At 44.4% G+C, this 12,979-nt stretch overlaps 1 long non-coding RNA gene across 2 annotated transcripts; it reads left to right on the top strand.

The window, feature by feature from the left end:
* The first annotated feature begins 7,748 nt into the window (after positions 1 to 7,748).
* LOC127929359 (uncharacterized) lies at positions 7,749 to 11,313 on the top strand. 2 transcript variants are annotated; one of them, XR_008134655.1, is made up of 4 exons: positions 7,749 to 8,344; positions 8,829 to 8,912; positions 8,967 to 9,078; positions 9,620 to 11,313. It is a non-coding gene; the product is annotated as an uncharacterized LOC127929359 (long non-coding RNA). The 2 variants fall into 2 exon arrangements; XR_008134654.1 differs by lacking the exon at positions 7,749 to 8,344 and having other exon boundaries at positions 8,362 to 8,912.
* Positions 11,314 to 12,979: the final 1,666 nt, after the last annotated feature.

The raw sequence follows: 12,979 nt of genomic DNA, 5'->3' as shown, positions 1-12,979 counted from the left end.
ATGCTTTCACATCAATGACTTCAACATGTTGTCTAGAGTACCCTAACATCTATCCTTTTTCACATCATGATGCATTAACAAATAAAACAAGTAGCTCCCAAACCAAACCCAGTATGTTTACAGTGGAATCTAGTCTTTCTCTCTAACTTGGTTCCTCTGTCATGGTGTTTTCAAGCTCACCCATTATTCAGCTGGACCTTACTTTTTGTGAGAATTATTCACCCAGAAGAGAGCCATAGCGATCTTTACCATTGCAGGTGCTGTATGGTATACCTCCAGCCTGGTGTATCTTTGTGTACACTCAGTCTCAGAGTTCAGCCCATGCCCTTCCATCTGGCCTCTTATGTGCTGTTTTCTTTTTCTGAGGACATACACACTAACACATGGGTTATTTCCTGACAACAGACTTTCTTCTTATAGCAAGATCAGGATTTGTAATATTTAAATAACAGCCCTCTGTAGTAAACATGCTGTCTCAAATACCCTGCCTCCTGCCATTGATATAGTTATACATAATGATAGCCGAATTATGGTCCCTACAGCAACTGCTGTAAGAATAACCAATCAGTCAAGTGTCTTCCAGTTGGAAGAATATCCAATCCTAACAAACTCAGTTATAAGTTTGTTAAACTTTTGCTATAATGTTCAGAATTCCACCACTTATTACTTTTACCATAATCTGTATAATGTTACATTTTCTTTTTAGAATTGTCTCTATATTTTATATTTCTACATTTTTCACAGCCAGCTGTCCTTTTTCTGTGAGGTATCTTCTCTAATAATATACATAGTTTCTAGAAATAACACCCCTCCACTATCATAACCTTAATTTATGATCCCCCTCAGATCCCCAATGCAGTTCCCATATCATATAAGTTACTACTCCTAATTTCCTAAAACATTCTCAACTCAATTTTAGTCAATTTATATCTATATCCCTCCTTAGGAACAATATACATTTATGTTCCTCAAAACAAAAATAAATTGACCAACCAAGAGATTGATATTATTTATTTATTTCTTCTATTCACTCTATTTTTTAAATAAATAAATAAAAACTAAATAAATGATAACTGCATAATTGCAAAAATTACCACTGCTCCTAATGTAATTAAACCTGGTCTCTTCTCCATCCTTGGTGTTATCAGAAACAGACTATAAACCTTTTCAATTAATTATATCAATACAACTTAACATTAAAGTTCTAATGACATAATAAACAAAATAAACAAAACCCTTAATCTAATATTCTGTCAATTCTGTCAACCTCCCTGTCTCAGGATTAGTTTCCAGAGCTTTCCTAGGCCTAGTAAATTTAAACAGTTCTATATCCAAATCATAACTAAAAAGTTGTATAAATTGTCCAACCCAAATTCAGAATAACAGTCCCTATTGCTTACTTTAACTCAAATTCCATCTTCTTAATTCAACACACATCATTCCAGCATGTCTATTTCAGATATAGTTCACAGGCCATCAGACACAGTTATCCCTCACTTTTCAGCCAGTAGGGTGCGTTTGAGCATCTCACACACTTGTTGTGATAAAAATATCTCTCCCATGCATTAAAGCATTCTGACGTCACCTTCCATGATAACCAGAGGCTGGCAATTCAGACCAGGATTATGTCTTATCAACATAACCCTAGCAGACACCCACACTCCAATATTCCAATGTTGCAAATTTTGTGTTGAAACCCAAAAGAAATTATCCCAGCCTATATCATAAACCATTTGGAGTAACTGTCATCCCCTGTTAACATATACTTCCCTTCTATATGCAGAATGAACAAAGCACATGTGTGTATTTACCCAAAGACCATAACCCCAGGGAACTGATAATTTTGCCTATGACCACATGTTAAATAAAAATAAACATTTGAGTAACTAGTCAATTTAAGATTACATCCCCCTCATAAGTTTCTAAGGAAATAATAGACTCAAAGTAATTGTACACTTTGAGTAGAGACTGGTGTTTCTTAGTCATTTTATAATGACAGACCACCTGGTCAGTACAAGTTTCCAGTGAAGTTGATCAGTCTTCACGGGAAATTCCCACCGGTTCAAGGGCATTTGACACTCCCTTTTTCAAGAAACGTTTTAAAACATTTTCGAAAAATAAATATTTCAATCCTTCTGCTCACCCACCTGAAACAGAAAATGACCCCCAAATTACATCCACTAACACATATTGTTCGCGGTATAAGGTGTGCACCTACTAGAGTGAACCATAGGTTAAGAACACATGGGACTAGCCTTACTTATCCGGAACTCCATTTATAGCCGTATCCAGATACGTTTACTTTTAAAGGGCTGACTATTACTAACTGCTTTCCTCAGTATTGCAGTCTCCAAGGGCATTTTGACCAGAGAAAATGAAACCCTTTTTCTGGAAAAGAAGTGTACATTTCATTAGCATTCACAATGTTACCTTTTAATCAGCAAGCCAATAGTATTACTTATACAATTATTTAATTCTAGGAAGCGTATTAGCAGTTTCAGAGAATGACGGTATAGAATGTCTAGTCAAAACTGAAAACCCCTACCTTTTTCTGAACATGGTGATTAGTTTAGCCATGCCAGAATGCATAGTTTCTTCCATCCCAGGTTTTTTTTTTCCCTTAGAAATTGAAAAACACCAAATATGTTACATTTTTCTTTTCCTCCAGCTAATTTTACCAAGGTGGTGATTTTTCATAGACGTTTATTTCACCCTCTTTTGACGCTAATAACAAATCCACCACGTATTTTATCACCCCTGAAACTATTGTTTCAATGCAACATGAGCTCCATGGGCCAGTAAATCCCATCGGTATATTAGACAAGCTAGGTAAAACGTGGGATGCCATTTCATCACATATCAACTGTAATTTCCAAACCAGCTTATTGATTGATCAAAGACTTATAGCACAGGACCTGAAAATGTAACTTACCAAAACGATTAGTTGTTGCTTTTTTAAAAAGATGCAAACTCCTGTGCAGCTTATTCTCTGCTCTACTAAGTTTCAGGGTCACCTCACACTCATTCTTCCCATACCCACTAGCTCCTCATCTAAAACAGGGAGCTATTTCTTACGCTGAGGACCTCTAGCTCTGCCAGACCACTCATCGCATACTGGTAGGGGTAAGAGATTCATATCTGTCCCCATCGTAATGTATTTCTGATGGTAGAATGTTAACCTCAAAACGCTGGTAAATTACCCCTTCTGTAGCACAGTTGGTAGAGCATGGCGCTTGTAACGCCCAGGGGCTCTGATTCCCGGGACCACCCACACGTAGAATGTATGCCACATGACTGCAAGTCGCTCTGGACAAAAGCGTCTGCTAAATGGCCTATATTATTATTATTATTAAATTGAGCTTGTTATTATGGTTTTATGTGACGTTTAAATTCATAATTGCCTCACCTTAATTGTTTATTTTATTTATCCTGTTTACCAGATGTTGCTGACATTATCCAGTTTGCTCTTTCATACGCAAAGCCGAATTGTTAGAATTAACGTGCAGGGACTCCGTGGATTTATTAAATTTGGCTACTCTATATTCCAGGGAGAAACAGTCTGTTTGTTTTCATGCCACTATTTATTTATTTTTTCTGCAGAGGTGCCTCACCCCATAAGATCTCTACTGGTGTTCTATTCATTTTTCAGTTGTCTACTCTGTCTCTTAACTTTACCAGGTGTTTTTAATCCTATCTGATACTTTTCCTTTTAAATTAATTATTTATAATATCTACACTTTTGACTTATTGGTTCTTACTTAAATATTCTATTCTACTGTTTCTTATTGTTTTTATTCCTAATTTATACTATTTTGATAATCTTATCCAATCCCACTCTTTCTGGCTCCTGTAACCTGACACCTCTAGGGGGCTTCCTTCAGGCTATTATTATCCTGCAGGCTCCCTCCTGGAAGCAGAGCCCTGCTTCCTCCTAGGTCTTCACGGTGCTGTAATGTATATACCTAGGCCATATCCCTTACCCCAGTGTTTGTTTTTACTATTTCTTCGAGACAGTCTAGGTGAATTTTTACCATACATAATTTGATGCTTTACCTGTGTGTTCTTTCTCTCTACTTCAGACCGTTATAACCCTTCAGACTTTTTAACACGTTCCAGAATAGTTATTAACACATTTATTATGTCAGTGTATATATATATATATATCTATCTTTACGTAGTTTCTATCTTATCCTTATTTTTCCAATATCCAGTGATTCTATCCCCCTCTCGGAGTTAAATGCACTCTCCTTCTCCACTCAGTGTCACAGAGGACTTGACAAAAGTCCTTTCCTGACAGTTGGCACACACACACACACAGGTTCTTACTTCCATTCAGACGTTGAATTCACATTTGTTCATTCACACACTTCTTTTACCTAAAACGACCTATGGCCTCTTAAACCGTTTATATCCTATGGGCTCTCCTGAAGATGATACTACTTCAAATCGGATCAGCCAGTCTTCCTACCCTTTTCACCCATCCAACGCAGACCTCTGTTGTTTTTATTTATTTATTTTATATATATTTTTCTCAGAGCTGTATTATGATGGTGACCTGCTCATTTAGAGACCTCCCAGACAGACGGAGCGACCAGGGATTTGTTTTGCAGTTTAACCTTGCCAAATCGGGTCAACGTTTTCTGCACTCTATTCATCCGAGCAGAGTTTTAATCTATTGGGGCGGTAACCACCACCTAAGCAGGCCCCTTTTTCACCTTAAGGGCGGTATTCTGGACTTTTCTGCCTACTTATTGATCTATTTTGACCAGAAGGTGTAGACAGCACCCCCTCACCAGGCCAGGCAGTTCAGCCAGAGAGCCCCAGCCCACACCAGTCATCCCAGAACAGGTGCAAAGCCCCTCCAAGGCAACACCCGACTCAGGATGAGCCCCCCCAATTGGTCACTACACATGCATACATAAATTCACCAGAGAACCCCCTGTATCACACATGCATGCAGTTCATTGAATTCAACAAGCTCCTTAGCATTTACTGGGTTTTTAGGAAATTTAAATAGAGACCTATATGCCCCCTCTTGCTGGGACAGTATCTCTGAACCAATTTATACAAACAATCAACTATGTAAGACTCTCAAGGCTGGGTACTTGTAATTTTGTCCAGTTCTGTCACCAGCCTGGAACGTCCCAGGCCCATTTGATCTCCTGGAGTGCTCCCAAATATGTCCCATAATCGTTACAGAAATATAATACTGTCTAAGAAATATAATACTCAGAAGAAACTGTTGCCAATGAGACTTTAATGCAAGTTATTAAAGCCAACTGGTCAAAGTGCCCTTTCTTCATCTCTGCCACCCATACATAATGAGCTAACAGTCAATATGTAGCATGAAAGCTTCCCAGTATCTGCTTTTGGTCACCGATGGCAGAACTCTTTCCATGTTCTAAAAAGATATACTGCATGCCTATGTTTTACATGTTAGTCATCAGTCATCCTGCCACATCTTTATTCCTGCACCCTGCTGACCACAGCATGTTCAGCTGTCATGAATGCACGTATGGTCTTGGTTAATGTATTCCTACATAAATAGAGTATGGTCTGGGTGTCATATGGCCTGGATATCATTTTCTCTTAATGTGCATGTGCTTGCTACTTCAGCCTCTCAATGGTTCGCTCCAACACGCTCTAACGTCCTCCCTCAAGCGGCCTCTGCGCTCCGACGCCCTGGCGATCTCCTCAGACAGAGCCCCCGACGTCCATTCACACGCACCTCCTTGGCCATAATCGTCCCCTACCTCCACCTTCACTTTCGGATTCCCTCGAAGCATTTTCAATCCCCGTTCTCACCTACGGTAGCTAGCCACATAAGTCAGCTAGCTAGCTGGCTAACTTGTATCAACGTTTTTACTTCTGACACCAATGTAATGACCTGACTAGATCATAAATGAACAATTGTCCAGACAGAGGCTTGAGTTTACGAATTGACGGTTTATTACACCAACTTTACACAGGCTACTGATTGGGCCGTAGCACACGCCAAATAGATGACAGATAACCCACAAGCCAATCGTGACCTTCTCTTGTGAAACCCAGACGTAAGAGAGAGAGAACAAAGGCTGAACCTGGTCTTAACTTCCAATGCTCCACCCCCCTGCCCAACCCCCCTCCACGCCACTCCGCCAACCACCAGGATGCCCGGCATCAGAACATTCCAGGCATTCCCGTGATTGGCAGATAGCAGGTTGATTGACAGGTCGGACCCCGCGAACACCGGGTACTGGTCAGTACAACACAACCACCTCCTAGCCTAACACATAACACACAGCTGTCTGTGCGGGTCGCTACAGTACTTTCCTTGTAAAAACATCAAATCTGTAAAAGCCATTTAAAATGTGTACTAATGATCTAACAAGGGTCAAACATTTTTAAGACATGAAAAACATGTTAAAAAGTAACTTTGTTAAAAGTCTGTCTTTGGTCCCTTGTACAGGAACGGGGTGAGTCCTTATCAAACTCGCCTCATCCTGCTCCTCTGAATAAATTACCATCCCTTCCGTCGGGGGCCAGAGGAGATCCCTCCCCTAGGCGCATCGCCCTAGGCGCTGCAGCGCTGTCAGGCCGTGGCCGCCGGGACCTAGGGTGTTGTGGGGGACCCTTCGCCTGGGGTCGAGGCCCTCTTCCTTCCGTACCATCCCAGGGCTTCCATGGCTACCATGGCCACTGCCTGGGGGGTGGTCTCTACGCTTTTCCCTACCAGCAGGTTGCGTGAGGACCACAGTTCTTCCTTCAGGCACGTGAGGGTGGGCCAGAATTTTGTGAAGGCCTTTGATGGATTAGGCCTTCGGCCCACCGCATACAGCACGAGCTGAGGTGTTAGGTCCTCCCCTGCTGGCAGACACAGGGTGATCAGGAGGCCTGCTTCCTTCCACAGGTCCCTGGCAGCTCTGCACTCCCGGAGCATGTGCCTCACCGACTCTTCTTGGCCGCAGCCTGGTCGGGGGCACGCGGATGTCCTCGCCATGCCCCGTGAGTGCATAACGGCCCTGACCGGGAGGATCTCGTGGGCGACCATCCAGGACAGGTCCTGATGCCGATTCAGGAGAGCAGGATGGGCCACGTTGCGCCAGACCGTTGTGGGCTCACCTAGAGCGAGACCGCGCACTGGACACACTGGTTTCCGATCCTGCACAAGAGAGAGAAGAGAGCGGTGTTTAGTTAAAACTGGGACTGTTTATTTTTCCAGTTTAAAATGTCTTAAAAACTTCTGGAGCTGGACGTAGTGCGGGGGTAGCAGGAAAGAGACTGGGGCTCGTAGGTCGACTGGGATCAGCCTCAGAGTCCTGAGGTAAGATCCCAGCCAGAACCGTGCGAGGGCCTGAGTCTTGTTGTTGACTGGGGAGGTGGCAAGAGTCAGATGTAACGCTGTGTAGCGGCTGCCCAGGAACAAGTAGAGGTCAGGTTAGTTACCAGAGAGACGAGACAGACGGTTAGTTACCAGAGAGACACGACAGAAGGTCAGTTACCAGAGAGACACGACAGAAGGTTAGTTACCAGAGAGACACGACAGAAGGTCAGTTACCAGAGAGAAACGACAGAAGGTCAGTTACCAGAGAGACACGACAGAAGGTTAGTTACCAGAGAGACACGACAGAAGGTTAGTTACCAGAGAGACACGACAGAAGGTCAGTTACCAGAGAGAAACGACAGAAGGTCAGTTACCAGAGAGACACGACAGAAGGTTAGTTACCAGAGAGAAATGACAGAAGGTTAGTTACCAGAGAGACACGACAGAAGGTCAGTTACCAGAGAGACACGACAGAAGGTCAGTTACCAGAGAGACACGACAGAAGGTCAGTTACCAGAGAGACACGACAGAAGGTCAGTTACCAGAGAGACACGACAGAAGGTCAGTTACCAGAGACGACAGAAGGTCAGTTACCAGAGAGACGCCAGAAGGTTAGTTACCAGAGAGACGACAGAAGGTTAGTTACCAGAGAGACGACAGAAGGTTAGTTACCAGAGAGACGAGAAAGACGGTTAAGTTACCAGAGAGACGAGAAAGATGGTTAGTTACCAGAGAGACGAGACAGACGGTTAAGTTACCAGAGAGACGACAGAAGGTTAGTTGCCAGAGAGACGACAGAAGGTTAGTTGCCAGAGAGACGACAGAAGGTTAGTTACCAGAGAGACGACAGAAGGTCAGTTACCAGAGAGACGACAGAAGGTTAGTTACCAGAGAGACGAGAAAGACGGTTAGTTACCAGAGAGACGACAGAAGGTTAGTTGCCAGAGAGACGACAGAAGGTTAGTTTCCAGAGAGACGACAGAAGGTTATTTACCAGAGAGACGCGACAGAAGGTTAGTTACCAGAGAGACGCGACAGAAGGTTAGTTACCAGAGAGACGAGACAGAAGGTTAGTTACCAGAGAGACGACAGAAGGTTAGTTACCAGAGAGACGAGACAGAAGGTCAGTTACCAGAGAGACGAGACAGACGGTTTAGTTACCAGAGAGACGAGACAGACGGTTAAGTTACCAGAGAGACAACAGAAGGTTAGTTACCAGAGAGACGACAGAAGGTTAGTTACCAGAGAGACGACAGAAGGTTAGTTACCAGAGATGACAGAAGGTTAGTTACCAGAGAGACGACAGAAGGTTAGTTACCAGAGAGACGACAGAAGGTTAGTTACCAGAGAGACGAGACAGAAGGTCAGTTACCAGAGAGACGAGACAGACGGTTTAGTTACCAGAGAGACGAGACAGACGGTTAAGTTACCAGAGAGACGACAGAAGGTTAGTTACCAGAGAGACGACAGAAGGTTAGTTACCAGAGAGACGACAGAAGGTTAGTTACCAGAGAGACGACAGAAGGTTAGTTACCAGAGAGACGCGACAGAAGGTTAGTTACCAGAGAGACGCGACAGAAGGTTAGTTACCAGAGAGACGCGACAGAAGGTTAGTTACCAGAGAGACGAGACAGAAGGTTAGTTACCAGAGAGACGACAGAAGGTTAGTTACCAGAGAGACGCGACAGAAGGTTAGTTACCAGAGAGACGCGACAGAAGGTTAGTTACCAGAGAGACGCGACAGAAGGTTAGTTACCAGAGAGACGCGACAGAAGGTTAGTTACCAGAGAGACGAGACAGAAGGTTAGTTACCAGAGAGACGCGACAGAAGGTTAGTTACCAGAGAGACGACAGAAGGTTAATTACCAGAGATACGCGACAGGTTAGTTACCAGAGAGATGCGACAGTCGGTCAGTTACCAGAGAGACGTGACAGAAGGTTAGTTGCCAGAGAGACGACAGAAGGTTAGTTGCCAGAGAGACGACAGAAGGTTAGTTGCTAGAGAGACGACAGAAGGTTAGTTGCCAGAGAGACGACAGAAGGTTAGTTACCAGATAGACGCGACAGAAGGTTATTTACCAGAGAGACGCGACAGAAGGTTAGTTAACAGAGAGACGAGACAGAAGGTTAGTTACCAGAGAGACGAGACAGAAGGTTAGTTACCAGAGAGACGCGACAGAAGGTTATTTACCAGAGAGACGCGACAGAAGGTTAGTTACCAGAGAGACGAGACAGAAGGTTAGTTACCAGAGAGACGACAGAAGGTTAGTTACCAGAGAGACGACAGAAGGTTAGTTACCAGAGAGATGACAGAAGGTTAGTTACCAGAGAGACGCGACAGAAGGTTAGTTACCAGAGAGACGCGACAGAAGGTTAGTTACCAGAGAGACGCGACAGAAGGTTAGTTACCAGAGAGACGAGACAGAAGGTTAGTTACCAGAGAGACGACAGAAGGTTAGTTACCAGAGAGACGCGACAGGAGGTTAGTTACCAGAGAGCCGCGACAGAAGGTTAGTTACCAGAGAGACGCGACGAAGGTTAGTTACCAGAAGGACAACAGAAGGTTAGTTACCAGAGAGATGCGACAGGTTAGTTACCAGAGAGACGCGACAGTCGGTCAGTTACCAGTAGGGTACTAGCAGAGTAGGGAACTAGCAGAGTAGGGGACCCCAGTAGGGGACTAGCAGAGTAGAGGACCCCAGTAGGGGACTAGCAGAGTAGAGGACCCCAGTAGGGGACTAGCAGAGTAGGGGACCACAGTAGGGGACTAGCAGAGTAGGGGACCAGAAGAGTAGGAGACCACAGTAGGGGACTAGCAGAGTAGGGGACTAGCAGAGTAGGGAACCACAGTAGGGGACTAGCAGAGTATGGGACCACAGTAGGGGACTAGCAGAGTAGGGAACTAGCACAGTAGGGGACCACAGTAGGGGACTAGCAGAGTAGGGGATTAACAGAGTAGGGGACTAGCAGAGTAGGGGACTAGTAGAGTAGGGGACTAGCAGAGTAGGGGACTAGCAGAGTAGGGAACTAGCAGAGTAGGGAACTAGCAGAGTAGGGGACCACAGTAGGGGACTAGCAGAGTAGGGGACCCCAGTAGGGGACTAGCAGAGTAGAGGACCCCAGTAGGGGACTAGCAGAGTAGGGGACCACAGTAGGGGACTAGCAGAGTAGGGGACCACAGTAGGGGACTAGTAGTGTACAAGTAGAAGTCTGCTCAATTTATCCAACATAATGGGTTGATTATAATGTGTATTATTGCTGGAATAGAAGTCTGCACACCCAGTAGATTTACATTTACAGTAGATCAGGGATCAAGGTTCCACCTCTGGTATGGATATATTTGTTTTCCCAAAATGATGCTTATGTAATAACAGCCTACTTACTAAGATGTCTAACAATTATAAACAAGTTATCTAATTTGTACATTTTGAAATTATATGTTGATTAATTTAATTTGTATTAATTGTTTAAACTTTATTTAATTGTTAACGTAAAAACATTATTCAAGATGAACCAGTGTCAATGTTCATTGGAACCGTGCGCGGGCCTATAGTGCGGGGGTAGCAGGAAAGAGACTGGGGCTCGCAGGTCGACTGGGATCAGCATCAGAGTCCTGAGGTAGGATCCCAGCCAGAACCGTGCGAGGGCCTGAGTCTTGTTGTTGACCGGGGAGGTGGCAAGAGTCAGATGTAACGCTGTGTAGCGGCTGCCCAGGAACAAGTAGAGGTCAGGCAAGCCTTCCCCCCCCCTTGGACCTGGGCCTCTTGACCACCTCCCTCCTCAGCCTCTCCCACTTGCCTCCCCACAGGAAGTAAAAAAGCATCCGCTCCAGGTCTAAAATACTCCTTTGAGGGGGAATAAAAACAGAACTGATTAATAAACGCACAGCATTAATGATTAAAACCTTGCCCTCAAAAGTCAGCTGTCGTAGTCCCCAAAAACCCAGTCTCTGTCTTACTGTCCCCAGGATACCACTCCAGTTACCGCTCCCTCCTCCCTCCCGGTCAAACTTTACCCCCAGTACCCTTATGTCCGTCAGTTTAACTGTCAGAGGTAGTCTGGTCAAGTCTGGGTCTGCCCACGGTCCGAAAAATTGGGCCTCTGTCTTGTCTTGTCTCGCCCCAGATGCTCGTCCGTACCAGTCAGTCCTGTCCAGAGTCCTGTCCAGAGTCCTGTCCAGAGTCCTGCCGACGGATAAAAGGTCGGTACATAAAATGTTGACGTCATCCATGTAAAAGACGCACTTGGCGGTCACCCCCCCCCCACTCCCCGGGATACCCACCCCACTGATCCGTTGGTCCCTTCTCAAGACCTGTGCCAGTGGTTCAATACAGGCCACGAACAGAAGAGGAGATAACGGACAGCCCTGACGGACGCCGCAGTGTACTCCCACTGCTTTTGACAGATGCCCATTTACAAGGATTTTGCTGGTGATGTCCCCGTACAGCATTCCCACCCAAACTAAGAACCTGTTCGGGAAACCCATTTTTTGCAGTACCTTAAAGAGGTACTGGTGCGAGACCCGATCAAAGGCTTTTTCAAAATCTAAATTTAGGACTACAAGCCGCATGTTTCTGTCTCTCGCATAACAGATGGCATCTCGGATCAGTATCAGGCTGCCCGTGATCTTCCTTCCGGGAACGGCACAGGTTTGATCCGGGTGGATCACCTCCTCTAAAACAGAAGACATTCTGAGTGTTAAAACCTTGGTAAAAAGTGTACAATCAAAGTTTAAAAGGGTTATCGCTCCAGTTCTTCAGGTCCGTCCTGTCATTTTTCTTATATAAAAGTGTCACGATCCCCACTCTAAAACTGTCAGGTAGTCTGTCAAGATGTTCAAAGTCAGTAAAAACAGTCAGAAGTTCGTCGGCTAAAACATCCCAAAAGGACAAATAAAACTCCAAAGGGAGGCCGTCCTACCCCGGTGATTTACCCCTCTTAAAATGTTTCAGTCCTTGGTCAATTTCTGTCCTCGTCAGGTCTTTTATCAGGTGGTCTGTGTTGGGTAGGGTCTTGTCGATGTAGGTTGAAACGTCCCCCATGGTCTCTTCACATACATCTTTTACCCCAAACAGTTCCCCATAAAAATCCTTGACTACTTATTTTATTCCCTCTATCTGTTTTTAAACCCCCATCTTTATTTTTTAAACCAGTCATTTACCTACCCTTACTAACTATTTTCTTTAAAAAGTACTTAGTGCACTTCTCCCCCTCTTCTAATTCCCTTTCTTTACTTCTTAAAATAACCCCCTTGCTTTTCTGTTCTGCTAAAAGTGCCATTTCCTTCTTTAATTTCTTGGTTAAAATCAAGGCCCTGTTGGCATAGGTTAAAATACCTTTCCAGTCGCTTTTGCAGTCCCACCATGCATCTATCTTTTTTTCTGCTTTTTTCTTTCCTATCTCTCTAAAGAAGGTCCTCGTCCTTCCCTTCACCATTTCCCACCACTGTGCTCGTGTGTCAAAGAAGTCCTGTAGCGTCTGCCACTGGCTGAACTGCTCCGTGTACTGACTAACTACTCTATCATCTTCTAAAAGGGTTCCTATCTCTCTAAAGAAGTCCTGTAGCGTCTGCCACTGGATGAACTGCTCCGTGTACTGACTAACTACTCTATCATCTTCTAAAAGGGTTCCTATCTCTCTAAAGAAGTCCTGTAGCGTCTGCCACTGGCTGAACTG

Source organism: Oncorhynchus keta, unplaced genomic scaffold (assembly GCF_023373465.1).
Source record: "Oncorhynchus keta strain PuntledgeMale-10-30-2019 unplaced genomic scaffold, Oket_V2 Un_scaffold_6846_pilon_pilon, whole genome shotgun sequence".
In the NCBI taxonomy this organism is placed as follows: domain Eukaryota; kingdom Metazoa; phylum Chordata; class Actinopteri; order Salmoniformes; family Salmonidae; genus Oncorhynchus; species Oncorhynchus keta.
The sequence above is the reverse complement of the archived record's forward strand: the minus strand, read 5'-3'. Positions and strand labels throughout refer to the sequence as shown.